Source organism: Dermacentor albipictus, chromosome 5 (assembly GCF_038994185.2).
Source record: "Dermacentor albipictus isolate Rhodes 1998 colony chromosome 5, USDA_Dalb.pri_finalv2, whole genome shotgun sequence".
NCBI classification, from domain to species: domain Eukaryota; kingdom Metazoa; phylum Arthropoda; class Arachnida; order Ixodida; family Ixodidae; genus Dermacentor; species Dermacentor albipictus.
This window is the reverse complement of record NC_091825.1, coordinates 22,807,049-22,821,381: the sequence shown is the minus strand read 5'-3', so window position 1 is coordinate 22,821,381 and position 14,333 is coordinate 22,807,049. Positions and strand designations below refer to the sequence as shown.

At 46.2% G+C, this 14,333-nt stretch overlaps 1 protein-coding gene across 15 annotated transcripts in view; it reads right to left on the bottom strand.

Annotated features, from left to right (window-relative positions):
* The window catches only part of LOC135898235 (neprilysin-1-like), a 521,227-nt gene that overhangs the window by 316,583 nt on the left and 190,311 nt on the right, over nt 1–14,333 (bottom strand). The gene's annotated exons all lie outside the window — the stretch shown is intronic.

The following is a 14,333-nucleotide window of genomic DNA, read 5'->3' as shown; positions in this document are numbered from 1 at the left end:
AACAATTTTTGTTATTTTACGTAACCTCTGTGTTCCTAATGGTAAAGTACTTACTCGAATGTTCTGTGCATTAGGGTGGCCTCTTACGCGCTATAACTTAAGAATAACCACTTTCAGAAAACTACTCAGTAAAGGCTACAGCAGAATACAGTATTGATATATGTTCTAAAATGGCAATGTTCTTCTTTTGTTAGCTTAACGTGAAAGTATAAATCTAAATTCTGTTCGCCTTTGAGCCATGTACTTAGTGTCATTGCTTACGAACAAGCAATTGTAGAAAATGTAAATGAATCATGCTGCAGCGAAGTAGTATATCTTCGCTACCCGTATAGTCATGGATGTTATCCTGCACATAACAAGTACTTCTTCATTTAGAGCGCAGCTCTTAGGCGCCGGTTCCCGTGTTGAGCCTCGGCGTTGTTCCTTGTCGTAACCAACCGAACGAGCACAGCAAAAGAAAAAAAAAGCGAACGTGGACCGCAGCGCGAAATCAAACAGCGGGCAAAGAGGAAAAGGGAGGAGGTGGTTACAGTGAAAGCATGAGGCAGAAGGTTGGGCAGAAGCGGAGGGGAAACGGCCTGCGCTTGCGCGGAGTTGCCAGCGGCGAAGGCATGCACAGCCACCTGGGCGATGTCATCTGCATTTTCCGACGTGGGGGGGGGGGGGGGGGGGGACAGGTTAGCTTGAGGTGGGGAGTGCAACACTCGCCCGCGGCATCATCAGCCGAGGTCAGTCCATGGTGCCATCGCGTGTGAGCGGCAGCACTGCTCTTGCAAGAGGCGATGGTGAGCGGCTACGATTAACGCTCGATGTGACGCTTCCTTTGATGTTGTCGCCACCGACACTGGTGGCGTGGGTGCCCTGCGACGAAAGCCCGCTGTCGTCGCTGGTGGAAAACCATCGTGGCGCGCTGGTCGGGTTGTTCGGCGACGATGCCTACGACATGGTCCCACAGTAGCGCGCGTTGCAAACAAAGCGCGCTTCTCACAGCGCCCTCTTTTCAATACAAACTGCGTACCTAAATAATCACAATACAAAATAGTGACACGCGAAATCAAAATACGTATAGATGGGCATTCAACTTTCAAATTGGGGAGTACCCTAATTCTTGGTGAATTTCTTGCAAAGAAACTCCATTAGGTAGCCCTCAAAAGAGCCGTTAACCGCGAAGAAGCGCTAGGCAGCGCACACACAGGTACTGAAAAAGCGCATATATGCAGCTCTGTCGTAAGGCGCCAAAAAAACTCGTCACAGCATCTGACGATTATCATCCTCTTCTCCCGATGCTGCTGCTGCTGCGTATGATGATGGTGATTTATTCGCTTACCCTTTGAAACGGGCGGTACAAATAGTCCCTTATTCTGGTTGAGTTACTCAGGCATGCAACATGTGCTTTTCATTCAAATATTTTTTTACATCACTTTTGTCTTTTTTGACATCCAATCAATCTCCCAATCTCTCCCGTACTTGTCTTGCACGAATAATATAAACGTATGTTGCTTATGCCGACTGCTGACCATCTACTAGAAATCCAAGCGTTTCTAGAAGGTGCATAGTATCTACGGGTTTTACTGGGCGAATCACTTCGCATTCCATTAGGATATGTAGAATTGTTTCCGAAATGTTGCTCCAGCATACACATGCTTCATCTTGTTCAGCTATTTGCTACGGTATTCAATTCAATCTCATTTGACAAAGCGCGTATAATGAATTTCAATGAATGCTTTGGACGTGTAGCCAAATGCTAGTAATCGGTCAAATATAGAAATGTAATAAGGCACGCAGACTAAAGTTTCGTGCTTGCATTGGAAGCATAACAATAGACAAATCTATGAAGTTTCATCTTGTATAAAGAAAAAAAAAATAAGTCGAAAACAAAAACAACGACGACATAAGACTGAACTTAAACTTACAGCGCCAACACCGAAGACGAACCACAGAAGGAAGATAGGACACTGGAGCTGACGCTGTCCTACCTTCCTTTTGTGGTTCGTCTTAGGTGTTTCCGCTCTAAGTTTAAGTTCAGAATAATGTACTAACTAAGCCCAGATTAAGTTTTACTGAAGACATAAGAAAACGTACTGAGCTATAATACATTGAAAATAATGCATAATAAACAAAAGGTGGACAAAGAGGGTCGTTTGAAATTCTGGTTTACTCGTCAGATAATACAAATCTTCACTCAGCGAAGTGCAAAAAAACATCAAAAAGAATATATATACGAAGGTATTATTACGGGCAAAGGGCACGTGAAGATCGAGTCATGATAACACAATTAAAATAAGAAGTATTTTTTCGCAATGATATTGAAGTTATGAGCTTTTCTTTTTACTTCAAGGGGCAACGACTTCTGTACTTTACAACCAGTAACTTGTATTTGTCGCTTTCCCTATATGTTGTGAATTGGAGGTGAGTTAAAGTTTGTCGGGCCCTTGGGCCCTTCTCTGCAGGCGCGTGGGGGAAGCCTTTGAAACGCGCTCCACAACAGCAAAAGCATTTTTGCTTTATGTGCGCGTGAAAGACTGCTTTTATTGTTCGCTGTCGAAACTTCCTCTGCGCGCCCAGCTTAGTGCTTGCTTGCTTTTTTGCATTACGCATTCTGTTATCTACCATAAGATTGCGGCGGTTGATGGTTTGCAAATGCCCTTCTTTCGTCGCTCCCTTTTGCCTGTACATGTGGTTGCTCTTCTGGCGGTCGCTTCTTCGTCTTGTTCTTTTCTGCTATCGGCCGCGAGACTGCGGTAGTTGTTTTAATGCTTCGTTACATCGTAAATGAAAGCGGCTTCTGTTCTTTGCGCCCCTGGTCCTGTGTCGTGCTGGTCATGGCTTGCGGACGCCCCGAGCGAAGGCAAGGGGCCGTCAACTTATGCGAGGCTACGTTTCTAGTGGCACGCTATGCCGTCCGAAACAGGGACGCGGGTAGAAGTAGTTTGTTTCACTATAATGCTAGTAACTGGAACACTTTTTCGTTGACATTTATATAACCGATCAAATGGCAGTACGTCCATATGTTGCCCTGTTGCATGTGGCCATATGCAGCGGTTAATTATGATGAACCATATCATAGGGATTAATTTCTTTTTATAATTGTTTTCTGAATCTTACATACCGGCTGAAGGTATGTGCTGCAAGACCACGGTCAAGATTCAGCACAGTATGTTAAAGGATACCAAAGGCAAAAACTAAGTCGATGTGGACGAGGACCTTCCCAGACACCTCGTAACGCCTATTTCGTGCCAAGAAAAGGCTTAGTTTATGAGAAAATTGTATCTGTAGGTTCCAAATACCTCTTTCGAAATTCAACTATGTCGCCACCCAACCGGAGGAGTGGTGACGTTGCGTACGCCATCACCGCCCTTTGCTGCCGTTTGCGAGTAAAACGGGGCCCGACAGACTGCGGTACCGAGCCAAGCCAGAGTGGAGGATTCGCGTCTGCAACTGCTTTTTGGTCAAGTGACATAGACCGTTTGTGCATCCCGTGAGATCACAGGGAAGTTGAATTCTCTGCTACTTGCAGTTTGTGTGAGTTTCGCGAGCTAGCAAAACCAGCGCAGCACTAGGCAATCAGGGAAGTACCCAAACGCGAAAGCGTGGGCGGCACAGATTCGAGTGAAGACGAAATCTTTCGACCAGCCGCGTCGTTGCCAACGCTAATTTAATTTTTTTTTTCTAAACATGAAATTGAACTGGACAAGTAGCGTTTTATTTAATCTGATAATGCAATACAAGGATGATCTTTGCAACGAGCAGTTGAGTAAAACTGACAGAATTTAACTCAGGAGTGCTTACGTGATCGGGCAAGTACTTAAATGTCCCGGGGGAGTTTCTTATCATGTCCTGCATTTACCTCAATTTTTCGATTAATAAGGCTCCATTGGCGATAATATTCATGCCTTAGAGGGATTCTCGAGCCCTAATTTATCACTTTATCTTGGCTTAGTACTTGCCTTGAGCGTTTCTCTAAATGGCTATGTATAAATGCGAAATATATGGTACCCAGAGCTTTGCTATCAAAGTAATTTCGGTTGTGTAATGATTGATAATTGAAGTTAGCTTAGCAGGATTCTTTGAGGACCTATCATGAATCCTTTGAGACATCACTGGCTTATACGGTGCCAAGTGCCACGCCCTCTCCTGTGGAGGATTCCCAATAAAAAGCAGTACTGAGTAGGATTCGTAATCCATGTAGACGTAGCGGGCAACATTGATGAATTCTACAGCAATAATGGAAGGCAAGCAGTAGTCCAAACAACCCTTAATAAGAGGTGCACAATAAAGGTAGTACAAGCCTACGCTTCAACCTCCTGACATGATAATGATGAAATAGATTAGTTTTATGTACATGTTGAACTAGCGATGAGAAAAGTGCAAGCTCAGTATAGTGTAGTAATGGGCGACTTCAATGAAAAAGTGCGGATAAAGCAGGCTAGTGATAAGCAATTGGTAACTACGGCGTTGATTCTAGGGACGCTAGAGGACAGAGGCTGCTAGAATTCGCCGAAAGCAACAAGCTTCGAATAATAAACATCTTTTTCAGGAAGCGTAGCAACAGAAAGTGCGCCTGGAAATGTCCCAATGGTGAAACAAGAAATGAAATTGATTTCTTACTTTCTGCTGATCCCAGCATAGTGCAGGATGTAGAAGTGTTAGGTAGGGTAAAGCGCAGTAATCATAGGTTAGTGAGGGATAAGGTTCACTTCAGTTTGAAGAGAGAAAGGTGAAGAAAAGTAAGAGAAATTGATTAAGAACAAACAGGTCAACTCAGAGGCAGTAATCGTAATTGATTGATTGATTTGTAGAGTCTATTGGCGCAAGGGCCAGATATGGCCGAAGAGCGCCAAGTCAATGATTCGTGGTTCTCAATGATATGTGAGTTTTAATAGTGGGGAGTATATGATAGACGGCTGTATAGTGGCCTAAAAATATTCGCTAAAATGTGCAAAGTATACATATGATGCAATGTGGCTGTGAAAGGGCCTAAAATTTATTCGCTCTGAAGTGCGTAAAATACAAGCAAAGAAATGACAGTGATTGATTGTTTATGTGATGGCAATAGGTGTTTCTCGGGATGAGGGATGGTCATTAAGATATGTAGTGTTTCTAGCACTAGTGCCTCAGCAGGGCCTTGAAGGCAAGGGCTGGGAGGCACGTGCTGTAGTAAGTCTTTTTATTGCAGCTACGACCTCAAGGTGGATGCCGTGCTACAAGTAGCCTGACCAAATGACATTTAGGGTGTCAGTTTCAAATAAAATGTTTATTACTGATTGAAAAGTTAAAAGGGGATCAGAATGCTGGATGTAACAGTATGTGTTGGAGATAAGCGGAGGGAAAGCACTTTTTTTCTTTCTGCCTCTATTTCAGCGCATTGGATAAGGACATGGATAACTGTAAGCCTCTTGCCACATTTGGTACATGTCGGAGGTTCGCTTCCTGTCAAAAGGTAGGAGTGAGTGCCGTATGTCCTACTCTTAATCTACAAAGAAGCACTTCCTTATGCCTTGCTGTTTTTTTCAGATATCCAGTTGCTTAATTTGGGTCTGATAACATGTAGCTTATTCCCTACTGCTTTATCCCATTGACCCTGCCAGTACTTCCTCAGTTTATGGCGTAAGAAGGGCTTAAGTTCTGTTGCAGGTAGGGGTTTATTCACATTCGTTTCATTAAAGGCGACGGACGTTGCACTTTCGTCACCAGCTACATTACCTTTTATGCCCCTATGGCCAGGTATCCAACATAGGACGATATTTTGGTTGTATGTTAAGGCTAAGCATATTTGTGTGTATAGTTCATTAAAAACAGGGTTTGTATGTTTCCGAAAATTCATTAGGGTCCTTATTACGCTTAATGAATCTGTGAATATGATGGTCCTATGGAGATTTCTTTGTCTGATGTGTTTTACAGCTGAGAGTATGGCGTACGCTTCAGCCGTGAAAATACTTGTGCTAGGATTTAGAGTACCGGAGGTGGAAAAAAATGGCACAAGTGCGGCATACGCAACACCAACAGATGATTTGGAAGCATCTCGGCACAGCAGTACTTCGCTTGGAGTTCGAGGAAGTGTGATCGTATGTGTGCCTCAGGTGCATGTTTCGTTATTTCGACAAAAGAGATATCGCACTCCATGGTCTGCCATTCCCAAGGCGGTGGAAGGCGAGTGGGAGGCATTAAAATATTTTCTTGGATATGGATATCTGTTTCTTCTGACATTGCTTCCAAGCGCAGGCTCAAAGGAGTTCTAATAAGTGGGCGGTTACGGTAAAGTGTGGCAGCGGACAGGTCGCTAACGCTGTAATGGCATGGGTGTTCGGTGTCTGATTTTGCCTTAGTGTAGTACGCAAAACTTAGGAATATCCTGCGTAGATGTAAGGACCATTCATTGGACTCGACATACAGTCATTCAATAGGGCTCGTTCTAAGGGCGCCTGTTGCCAGTCGTATAACGAGGTTGTGGACTGGGTCTAGAATCTTTAGCGCACTTTCAGTTGCGGAGTGGTACATCACGGCTTCGTAGTCGAGGCGTGATTGTCGAGACTCTTATATAAGCTAAGCAGACACTTCCTGTCACTGCCCTAGGTTGTTCGAGAAAGCAGCTAGAGGAGGCTCATGGTCTTCAGGCACTTTTCTTTGAGATATTTTAAGTGGGGAGTGAAGTTGAGTTTTGTGTCCGGGCTAACACCTAATAATTTGTGTTCAAGGCTGACAGTAATTCTTTTTACCTTAAGATTTATATCTGGTTCTGGTAGTACACCTCTCTTGTTTGAGAACAGGACACATGTGCTTTTTGGGGGGTTCAATCTAAAACCATTCTCATCCGCCCACTTTGAGAATCTATTCAAGCTAAGCTGTAGCTGCCTCTCGCAAATGCTAAGGTTACACGACCTGAACCCTATCTGTACATCGTCCACATAGACGGAATAGAAGAGCGTGCGAGGTAATATGGTGTGTAGGGAGTTCATTGTAACAATAAATAGTGTACACGTCAGTACTCCACCCTGTGGTACACCTGCCTCCTGTACGAATGGTCGAGATTGCACGTTGCCAACTCTAACACGAAATGTCCTGTCAGAGAGATAGCTTTCAGTTATTCTCAGCAAGTTGCCGCAAATACCCATTGCAGAAAGATCCCGAAGGATCCCGAAGCGCCACGTAGTATCATACGCCTTCTCCATATCAAGAAAAACTGATAATACAAGCTGTTTGCGCCCAAAGGCATTCCTGATGTACATTTCCATGCGCACAAGCTGATTTGTCGTCGATCTGCCTTCTCTGAAACCACTTTGATATGGGTCTAATTTCTTGTTTATTTCTAGATAGTAGACCAGGTAACTGTTTACCATCTTTTCAAAAACTTTGCATAAGCAGCTCGTCCATACTATAGGCCTATAACTATTTGCCAAAGAATGGTCGTTACCCTGTTCCAAAATAGGAATTATGATGGCCTCTTTTCAAGCAGAGGGAATGTGGCCGGAAGACCATATAGAATTGTAGAGACAAAGAAGGTTTTTTTGTGATTCAGACGGCAAGTGTTTTAGCATTTCATATAGGATGCGGTCAGAACCTGGGGCACATTTGTTGCAGCTATTTAGTGCTGCCTGAAGCTCCGCCATGGAAATAGGTCTATTGTATGCCTTGCATTTTGTGCTTTTCCGTTCTAATGGTTGTATTTCCATTTGCCTTTTGTACCTTTTGTATGTTTCAGAGTATTGGGACGAGCAGGATATCTGTTCGAAATGTGCGCCAAGAAAGTTCGCCTGATCTTCCATGCTGTCGCCTTGAGTATTTACGAGAGGCAGCGAGTAAGGCTGTCGACCGTTTATCCTCTTCACTCTAATCCAAACCTTTGTTTCATCAGTATAAGAGTTAACGCCCGATATTTACTTTCTCCAACTCTCTCTTCTAGCTTGTCGCCGCGTTCGCCGACCCTGGGATTTGACCTGTTTAAAATTGACTAGACTTTCTGCCGTCGGAGAATCCGGAAGTAAAGCCCATGCCTTGTTCTGCTTCTTACGCGCTATTCGACAGTCATCGTTCCACCACGGAAGACGGCGTTTTGTGTACAATCCACTTGTTACAGGGATACGTTTGGAGGAGGTGTCAAGGAGAAAAACCGTAAAATATTTAACCACAGCGTCTATGCTTAAAGCACATATGTCGTCCCAGGATAAAGAAGCAAGATTTTTGATCTTTTCCCAGTCAGCTGAGTCAGTTCTCTAGCGAGGTAATTGTGGAAGGCATTCATTAGCCATTGGTGTGCTTAGAAATACAGGGAAATGGTCACTCCCGTATGGGTTTTTAAAACCTTTCCATTTAAAGTAAGGTAGAAGGGTAGGAGATGCAATGCTAAGATCTATTGAGGAGTATGTTTTGTTTGCTATCTTATAATACATGGGCTCCTTCTCATTCAAAAGAGGTGCACGTGAAGAAAAAAGGAACTGTTCAATCAAGCGACCTCTGGCTTCGCAGCGCGAGTCACCCCATAGGTTGCTGTGTGCATTTAAATCCACAAGCACAAGATATGATTCAGGTAACTGATCTATTAATGTTTGGAATTCTTGTTTGTGAAGCTGAAAATGCGGCGGTATATACAGGGAGCAAATGGTTATCAGTTTATCTAAATGTACAGCTAGAATGGCAACTGCCTCAAGGGGTGTTTGTAGCTTTAATTGTTGACAGGCTATAGATTTGTCAGCTGTGACGGCTGCACCGCCTGATGATGTGAGTGCACCATGGCGATCCTTCCGAAAAATAACATAGTGACGAAGGAAGTGTTTAGGTTTAGATTTCAAATGAGTCTCTTGGACACACAGCACTTTTGCAGTTAGGTCATTAAGGATTTCTTAGACATCATCGAGGTTGCAAAGCAGGCCTCTGATATTCCACTGAATAATCAGTGTATCCGTATTAAAATAATGGTTGTGCTATGCGTCAAAGACAATGAACTTGATTTAGCTTACAGTGCCTTTTGGGGCCCTGTAATAGGAGTTTTCTCTTTTCTGGAGCGGTCGACAAAATCGCGCCGCTCCTTAGGCGTCAACTGCGCCTTCTGACTGGGTGTTGTGTCCATGGCCTCTTGAGAGGCACTGGACTCGCGCTCTTGCGAGCGGTGTGTTTTCCGCGAAGGCCTTGGAGCCCACCGTCCTGGTGGTTGGTGCGCTTGTCTTGACCTCGGAGCTGGGCTGACTGGTGCCAGCTAGAGTCACTGGAAAAAATTTCACAGTGCCGCATTCGTTTTCCCCGCGCCGCCGACGCGTTCATTCGCCCAACCGCACCACGTGACTTTGGGGTGCCAAATACCTTCAAAGCGCCGGGCGAGCCGGCGGAGTTAGAGCGCAGGCAGCGCCGGTTACTTATGTTTCTTGTGTTCCGATTGTCGCGCTCGCGTTTTACTGCAAACAAATCATGCCTGGCTGCTGCACCTTCATATGCAGTAATCGAACTGAGTCTGGAAATACTTTTTTCTAGATTCCGACTCGGAAAAATGACCGAGAGCGACGCGTCGTTCTGCGTGGTTACGCAGAATCGGCCGGGAGAACATCAAGCCTACAAATACACCCGCATGAGCGAGGTATAGGTACACCTTGCTTGTGCTTTTCGGCACTGTTTTAGAAGATATTTAAGCGAAGTGCACGCGGTTTTAGCGATTCTACGAAAATAGGTGTTCATTGCAGGGATCGTTCGCGTCTTGCACGCTTGACGCGGGTGTACACGTGTACGCGTTTGTTGCTGAACACACACGGTTATTCCGTGCTCGCGGCACGCGAAGGCACACTTGTCGCGCGATAATTCCGCGTCCTCACGTGCACCAGGTATTCGCATGATTTCTCCGCGCACGCGAGCGCGCTCTCGCCTCGAGTCACTCGACCCATATGGCGCTTGTTTTTCGCAGATCGTGACAATCACAGTCAATAAAAACATGGTCAATACGAGGCCCATGATACTTCCTTTTTTCCACTTATCCTTTGCTTATTTATACATGCAGATTTCGAGCTTGAAACCAATGACCATGTGATATTCATAACACGTGCTTCAAATTTTGAGCTTGTCACCCGAGCACATGCAATAAACTGAAGTCAGCATACATATTGTTTTATGTTGAAATGCTACGGTGCGTACCCAAATAATGTTGTGCTTTATGCATAACAAGAAATACAAAACAGAACACCCAGTAGCTATAGCTTCACTCTGTCACTACGCAGGTTACATAAACCGATCTAAAAGAACAAGAATTTTATACATCGCCTATGTAACTTAGAAAAAAGAAAGTGCTGCGTCACAAGCGGGCGTCCCTACTTTTTCTTTACACAGGCAGTAAATCTTGGCAGTCTAAGAAAACAGTCATAAATAAGTTGAGTAGAGTAGCCGCTCATGAACGCACTAGACAGCCGCGTTCATAATTCGCGATGTAGCAAACTCTCGCTCATTATCAGTGTACAGAAGTACATACACCTTGCTGTAATCACGCAAATGGCTCACATTGGCCTGCCACAATATTTAGTGCGCAAAATGGTCATCGAAGTTGGTTTTCACGCCTGTTGTGCACAGATCGTCTTACAGTCACGGCCAAACACCGGTGTGCACACTGCATTCGCAGTGTGCCGTGCGTATACGGCGGACGAAGCAACCCGGCAGAATCGAGAACGCGTGGTATCCGTTTACAAACTAAATTAAATGTATCCGACTTATCTTGTGAAATTATACAATCAACGTACGTGCCTGCGACACTGTCAAGTGTTAGTTTCGTCCTGCTTGGAAACATTCAATAGAAGCCGACGGTGGTCCGCGATGTGCATGCCCAAAAGCACAAGCTTGCCTCATTCCGGCTCGAAGTGACGAAATGTTTCCCTCGTAGCTCGCTCCGCGGAAGGGGAAAAACAAACGCGTGCATAAGCTCCCGATAGAAGCGCTAAGCTGCTGCCCTCAATCGTAGCACAGTTCCAGCAGTAAACACGATCGGCGTGCAAAACAACCACCGGCTGCATTACTTCGCACAACATAACGTTTTATTTTCGTTCTTAGCAACCATTATCTCCGGGCACAAAGTATTTGTACTTCAGTAAACACTCAACCCGATGTGTCATCGAATATCAAGCTCTTCCAACATGGCGGCCTTCCCGCGACGCAGTTGGCTTGAAAGGTATATGGCGGTGGCCGCTCAATGTTGCCAGTCGAATCCCGACCTTTGCGGTACTATAAAAATTTTTCCAGTGACTCTAGTGCCAGCACTAGCAGAGGCCTCCACTGTGGAGAAATTCGGGAGAGGTAGGGCAGCCTTCGCTGCTCCCACCATGGGGGCGGGTGGCGTTGCCGCATGCTCGCTACGCGTGGTGCTGGAGTCCGCCAAGTGCCGTTGTGGTACTGGCCCCCGACGTACCACTTCGGCGAAAGATGCGTTCTGTGCAAATGTTGGTGAGATGCGTTGCCTTGCTTCGCTGAAAGTTCTGTTTTCTTTTACCTTTATCGTAATTATTTCTTTTTCTTTTTTCCCGCTACCAGCAGCCAAACCGAAGAACTCTCAAGACCAGCCACAAAAAAGCGAGCCCTCCAAGAAGGAGCTCAGGGCCAAGTACGCTCCGAGGTCAAGGATATGCTCGTGACACTCCAAAGCACGGTGGAAACTTTACAGAATTCTCTAATCGCCCTTATGCACAGAGTCACCACCATGGAAGCTAATATTCAAACCCTTTTCACGCACACCGCTTCCACCGCTCAAACCGTAGCCATGGACACCACAGGAACCGTCGCCGCCACCCTGCCACCTGTGGCATCCCCTATCCTTCATCATGGCCCACACTAAAACTGACACAACATTGTGGCAGTGGAACTGCCGAGGCTACCTCCATAAACAACCCGTTCTCCGTCAACACCTCCGTACTAGTGCATGTCAACCCGACGTAATCCTGCTCCAGGAAACGCACAATAATCCGGTCAGCCTTCCAGGATATAACTCTTTCACTGCGAACAACGCTCCGCACGGAGTCTCCACACTCGTTCGAAAAAGAATTACCGCAATCGAACACGACCTGAACGATCGGCGCACCGAACAGCTCTTCATTGAGCTCATCCCGCACAGAAAACGAAAGGAAGGAATATTTATCCTCAATATCTACAATACTCCATCTCAACGCCATAGCCGATTTCTAACCCTCTTCAAACAGGCCCTTAACACCGCAGGCAGCAGCCCCCTTATCATCGGAGGTGACTTCAATCTCCCGCACACAGGATGGGGTTACAGACATAGCTCTGCTGCAGGTCGTAACTTATGGCAAGACTCCCATGATCTCGGGCTTACACTCATTACTGACCCAGCCTTCCCCACTCGCCTCGGCACTTCTACTGAACGAGACACGACGCCAGACCTCACTTTCACCAAAAAGGCAGACAACGCCCATTGGCGCAACACCCAACACGACCTCAGGAGTGATCACTCTATCATCGAAATTACTCTCCCACACCTACCAGCCGTTATGAGAAGAACAAGGGACTTTACTTGGACGGACTGGGATGCGTTCCGTAAACGCCGTATAACAGCAACGACGGACACTCCCATTACCGACATAGAATCATGGTCATGCGATCTACTGTCTGATACTAAATCGGCCACCCGCATTATCACAACAGACGCCCCGACTGAGCGCATGGACAGTAGACTCGCTCACCTTATCGATGCCAAATCATCCATCCTCTCTAGATGGAAGGGACAACGGCTCAATAGAAGACTCAGACGGAAGGTCGCACTTCTCAACAAGGAAATTGAAGCTCACTGCCGCGTTCTAAATCAACAGCAATGGACAGAGCTCTGTCACTCTCTAGACGGGCAACTCCACCACCCCCGATCATGGAAAATCCTCAAACATTTGATTGATAGCACCACCACCCGCTCATATCAACAAGATCGCCTCACCAAGCTTTTATTCACAGAAAGCAAGACGCATGGCCAGGACCACGTTAAGAAGAGCTTATGTCAAAAGTACATCCCATCTGGGCCCACTCAACCTCACGGCCCATACACAGGGACCTCCAGCCCTGCCCTTGATGAAGACTTCAACGTGGCAGAGATTCATGCTGCCCTACATAAGCTGAACAGCCGTTCGGCGCCAGGCCCAGATGGTGTTACGAATAAAACACTAAGCAATCTAGATGACCCCTCGGTGCAACAACTCACCGAATACATCAACAACTGCTGGCGCCAGGGATCCATTCCCTCGACATGGAAAACGGCCAAAGTAATTCTCATCCCCAAACCCGGTAAGCCATCTAGCCTCGCCAATCTCCGGCCCATATCGCTAACTTCATGTGTAGGCAAGGTAATGGAGCATGCACTCCTAACCCGTGTAAACACTCACCTCGAAGACACATGCGCTTACCCCCACTCGATAATTGGCTTTAGACAGCATCTTTCCACCCAAGACGCTATGCTCCAACTTCAGCATCAAATCCTAGATGGCAAATCTCGTCACACGAAGGCGATCTTGGGCCTCGACCTCGAGCGCGCCTTCGATAATATAAGGCACTCCACCATCCTCGAGCGTATCTCCTGGCTCAACCTTGGAGAACGCACTTACAACTACGTAAGAGACTTTCTATCCAATCGGAAGGCCTTCCTGTCGGTCGGAGACATCCGATCGGAGGAACTCTCCCTCGGCAGCACGGGCACACCGCAAGGCTCTGTCATTTCCCCAATACTATTTAATCTGGTTATGCTTGGATTAGCACAGGAACTACAAAAACTCGACGGCATTGAACACACCATATACGCCGACGACATTACAATCTGGGCTGCAAAGGGCAGTGACGGCCAAATCGAAACTGCCCTACAAGACGCCATTGACATCGTAGAAAATTATCTTGAAGGCACGGGACTCCGCTGTTCCCCTGAAAAGTCGGAGCTTCTCCTATATCGCCCCACACTCCGTGGACGCCCCCCGCGAGGCTCCACGACTAAACGCCAATACGAGGAAATCGAACTCCACTTGAGGGATGGCAGACCCATACCCGTGGTCCCTTGCATCCCTGTTCTTGGTATGACCATAGAAGCCAACGGCGCTAACTCTACGGCTATCTCAAAGATCCTTCGACAGACCGCCAATACATCCAGACTGCTGAAACGAGTGACCAACCGGCGAGGGGGTATGAAGGAAGAAAGCCTCATCCGCCTTGTCCAATCTTTTATCGTCTGTCACATTACTTACGTTGCGCCCTTTCTCAACTGGTACAAAGCTGAAAAGACTAAACTGGACAACATCATTAGAGGAGCCTATAAGCAGGCCTTAGGACTACCCAACCACACCAGCACGGAACTTCTATTACAATTAGGTATCTATAACACGCTAGAC